The sequence below is a fragment of the Myodes glareolus genome, chromosome 5 (genome assembly GCF_982192425.1).
Source record: "Myodes glareolus chromosome 5, mMyoGla1.1, whole genome shotgun sequence".
Lineage (NCBI taxonomy): Eukaryota > Metazoa > Chordata > Mammalia > Rodentia > Cricetidae > Myodes > Myodes glareolus.
The window spans coordinates 37,842,695-37,847,723 of NC_142030.1; the positions used below are offsets into that span (position 1 = coordinate 37,842,695).

The 5,029-nt window shown below is 41.4% G+C and overlaps 1 pseudogene; it reads left to right on the top strand.

Annotated features, from left to right (window-relative positions):
- Positions 1–1,361: 1,361 nt before the first annotated feature.
- LOC146894881 (protein SET-like) lies at positions 1,362–2,034 on the top strand (annotated as a pseudogene).
- The last annotated feature ends 2,995 nt before the right edge of the window (positions 2,035–5,029 follow it).

The following is a 5,029-nucleotide window of genomic DNA, read 5'->3' on the forward strand; positions in this document are numbered from 1 at the left end:
TTCTCTGATGAAGTCATGAGCACGCATATTATCAGGCCTGGCGGATCTATACCAGTGGTCAGAATAAGCCTGCCAACCCAGCCGTGCATTTTCCAGATCAAGCTGGAGGGCTCCCTGGGGGACTTTGAGAAGAGAATTTCTGCTGCCTGTGCATTGGGCTAGGCAGTTAAAAGTCTAACTTTCATAAGCATCTTGTCTAAATGTGGAAAACACCTGCCCAAGAAAGACCCAGAGGCAACTCTTCCGGGGAATGTGTAAAAGAACCTCACAGGAAACAGGGAACACAGAAGAAAGCTCAATGTCCTCTTAGATTTGTGTTTTGATCATTTTCCTGATAATGTTTTGTGATTTTGCGTGTATTGGTACCTGAGTCAAATCTCTTCCTTGGCATTTCATGTCCCCAGACTACTAAATTCCACACTCACGTGTGTTTAACTTAAATTTACTTAGAGTCTGTTTTACTCACCAAGTATTCTTGTCTATATAGAAATAAAGTAAAGGGAAATGAAGGTAACACAAAAGAACCTGCACATTAAAGATTATGTGTGTATATGTGTAAGTGCAAATAAGTGTGTGTGTGTGTGTGTGTGTGTGTGTGTGTGTGTGTGTGAGAGAGAGAGAGAGAGAGAGGGAGAGAGAGAGAGAGAGAGAGAGAGAGAGAGGGAGAGGGAGGGAGAGGGAGGGAGAGAGATTTTGGTGAGCTTCTCAACTACATTTTGTGATAGTAATTATTATCCACATTTTTTGGGTATTGTTAGCGATTACCAGAGATGGAGTGAAACCCAAATGACACAGCTTTAACTCTGACACCAGTTCAGACGGCTACACCTTGAGGGTACTGAAAGGGCCTGATCAGTGGCACTGCCATGTTCAGGAATCTGTGCCTTGAACAGGCACGTGACCAGTGTGTAGGATAGAGACGAGACATGAGTGCCCCAATGTCTCCTCATTGTGGACAACACAAACGACTCCTCACAAACTTTGCAACTCAAGAGTGGCTTTCTTTAGACTGGAGGCCAACTGAGAAAGAGGTGTCCCATCATTAAGTTAGAGGAAACGGCTTTCAGTTCACACTTTTCTTCAGCTTGAACGAATTTTAAAAGTTCCATAGGTCTAGCTCTCTGGAGTTACAAAAAATGCATTCTAGACAATAAGAATAGTTACATTCTGAACAGGCACAAAGTTGGTGTGTTTGTTTATTCAACAAAGCTAACTGAGAGCCTGTAGATAATAATGAATGGTATATCTCAAAAAGCTCCAAGAAAGAATTTTAAATGTCTTCACTATAATAGTAGATGCTGTTTTAAACCTCCCACACCTGAGGCCACCTCAGCTCCTACCAATTTATTCTTGTGGTGAGCATGAGGGTAGGAGCTCTGGCTTCTAGACAACTCCTTGTGACACGGCCCAGAACTGGCAGGCAGTCTGTACTCCTGCCATCCCAAGAAACCCAGACACTCTGCTGCCCCAAACTGGAAGACACGTTGACATATCCCAGCCTGCCACAGTGAGAAAAAGAACAGTGAGAAGAAATTGAATATGTTGACAAAGTACAAAATAGAATATATGGATTTAATGAACAAACCAATGAGGAAATTTTAAAAGTAGAACAGAAATTATAACAGATTTTATTGCCAAAATTCTACATATCAGTGTAATAATTGCCAACTATCTGTATTGCTTGTGCAGGAGGACAAACAGGCTCTGTTGTATTTTACCAGAGTTGAAGAGACAAACACAAAATAAAGTTACAGAATAGATCATTATTTTGATGGAAATAGTTACTTGGAAAATAAAGTTATCCGCAAAGAATTTCATCTGAATGAGAATGGCAACCCATCTTCAAATTCCACTGAAATCAATTTGAAACTTATAGAGGATTTGACAAAACCTTTGCATCTAGTGCAGAATGAGGCCAGCAGGAAGAGGCGATGTAAGGACCAAGAAAGCTGCCTTATCTAGTTCACTGACCATTCTGATGCAGGTGCTGATGAGTTAAGAGAGGTTATCAATGTTCGACCATGTCCTTTATAGCATTCTTTGGTTTTTGATAATAGAAGAAGATGAGAAAGAACCAGAAGATGAAACTGATAATGAAGAAAAAGGAGATGAAGAATTGGAAGATACTGAGGAGGAGGAGGATGAAGGTAAAGAAGATGAAGGTGATGATGTAGAGGAAGGAGAACAGGATGAAGGCAAGACTGATTAGCATGGAACACTGATTGGTACGAACCTTCTTACATTTCCTTCATTTTAGTTTTTAATTGTTCTCCAGTCTATGGCAGCAAGTTGAAGTCATTTTGTGCTCTTTCCCACTTATGCTTAGTTGTTCTGTTTTTTTATGTCTCTCTCGTCTCAACACCATGGATCTCTACTTATTTAGGGGCAAATACCCTGAGCGAAATACAATGGGAAAGAATTACTTTACTGTGTTCACTATAAAGAAAGGATAAATGATTGAGCAGATACACATGCCCCCCATGTGCACACATATTAAAGCATTATATGATTCCCAATAATATGTGAAATTTTTATTGCAAGTTTTAAAAAAAACTTTTAACTTCTTGAATGCCTCCTGAATCAGAGCAGAGTACTAGTTGTTCTAACAAAGAATAACAACAAAAGTTTCATTAATGTAGCGTATTGAGGCTTGAAAAGAAATAAAGCAAAAATTTACATTTATGTTTAATAAGAGATGGTTATTGACAGAGAAAATGGAAATCAATCTTAGGTCCTCAAAGATGAGACAGGACCAGATGTTACTGCATGATTCAGAAGTATCTGGAGTATGCATAAAAATCGGTAAGGAGCCCGAATTCTTTCTTTTACTACTTAGATAAGAAGTGGCAACTGAGAAGGCATGGTTGAGCGCTACTATAGCAAGCATTTCAGCACTTTAGTTGTACCTGTGGTCAACATGTCTACCTTGCTTCAGCCACCGCCCCCTGCCCTTGCCCACCTTAAAACTAGCCAAGGCCCAATCGCGAACGGAACTGCTATAAAGAGAGATGATAACCCAGCACTCCAGCACATCTCTCCAGGTGTTCCCTCAGCACCATCTTCCTCTGCATCTTCCCTACAGTCTGCTCCCTGCACGTTATACTCCTGCTTTTCTCAACCTTGGCCTTCTGGAGTTCGTGAAATAGTAACGGCCCTGACCAGCATGGTCCAGACACAACTGTAGCTGCCGTGCCAGACTGCTGAAGGTGGAAATGCCACACGTGCCCATGAATCCCTATCAGAGTGTAGTAGTGAGACCCAAGTATTGGGTGCAGGACTCACAAGAACTGTGTGAACCACCTATAGGGAAGAACCAGTTGAAGGATCTTGCTCATGTTAAGCTATCACTGGCCAGGGATGGGGCCTACTGGCTAAAGGCACATTCACTTCTAGACCAAGGATAGACGCAGGTCCCAGTTCCATGTACCTACTTCAAGACTCTGTGCACACTAGTGGAAGCAATAAGTTACTGAGAGTCAGTCCGGAGAGAAAGGAAATTTTATATGCAAAATTCTGAACTAGGATGGCATTCTAATCATGGTCAAGAACAAAGATGAGAACAATTTCCCTGCATCTCACTGTTATGATACATGGACCCCTACTTCCTCTGCCCAGGTCAGAGAGGTTGACAATCTTGAACTGGGAAGCAATCTAGGTTATCAGCTCCTTTGATTGGGCCTTCTTGTCCTTCCTTCTGCAAGTCACCAAAAAGAACCCTGCTGCCTCTTTACTCTTTTGTGGGAATGAGTAAACAAGTCCCTTTGACAAGGCACTGGGAATTGCCTGCCAGTAACACTGCAGATGTATCTACTTTAAGAGTCATTTGCTCCTCCATCATTTGAGAATAAGAATAGCATTAAAAGAATGCCTTTTCATGATAGGGAGAGAGAAAGGTGTGTAAATTAAGGTGAGCTGAAATATGTGTTAATTACATTTTCTACAGCAGACATCTGCCAGATGCTCTATATTAATTACTGTATATAATCCCCCCAACAATGCCAGTGAAAGATGATTAATTGTTTCCATTTGCAAATGAGAGTAAAACATGTCTTAAAGACCTACTATTCCTTATTCAAGACCACAGAGTTAATAAGAGGAATGCTCAGGACCACAGTCAGAGCTCCCAACTACTAAGTACCTACACCAAAAGACCTCCTATTCATAAATGTGCATATACGCATACACATTTGCATACCTAACCACACTCTAGCCTTCCTTCTGCATGGAGACAGAGAAAACAAACAGGCAGAAATCCATGCCACTTTTGTCATGCACTCCTGTCTATGATGAGTATACCCTCTCCAGACTGGCTCAGGCTCTTCGCCACATGATTGGCTCATATGAGTTCATGGTTCTACTTAGTTGACCCAATACCAGAAAAGAAAGCTAAACATGGGCAAGCCAGCTGCTCCATCTGTCCACTCCCAGGCTCCTGACTGATTGAGCCAGCAATTGGTACTAGGCTCCAACAAGTTCTTGACCATCTGCCTTTACTAGATCAATAGCCACTTTGAGACTCTATCCATGACTCTGAGTTTTTGCTTTACCAATGAGCCATGGTCTGATTCCCTCCCTCATTGAAGGAATACTTGACTTTTTATGTTTCTAAGTAGGGTTGCTCAGTTAAGGTAAGGTTTCTGAGGCTGGCTGAAGAACAACATACCCTAAGCAACTTAGCACTCAGGGCTTTGTTGTTGAATGACTCATTGGGCAACAAAGAAGATGGGAAGCCCCCAACAACTTTGATGCATGAAAATGTTAGACCTCAAACATTCTACTGCTCATAAAAAAAATATTGCAACCAAATTATCCTTAAATTTGTCTTTTTCTGTACAGATAAGGAAGACCCTGATTTTCAGAAGCCTGATTGTTCCCTTGCTTTCCAGATAGGATTAGAATGTTAAGCTTTAACTTTCTAGTAAATTCCACCATCATAGGCAGGTAACAAATTGGAATGTCTATGGAGTCAGGGTTCTGTTCTGCTCCCTTGTAACCCCACGTTCTTTCTTCTCAATCTCATTCTGATGCC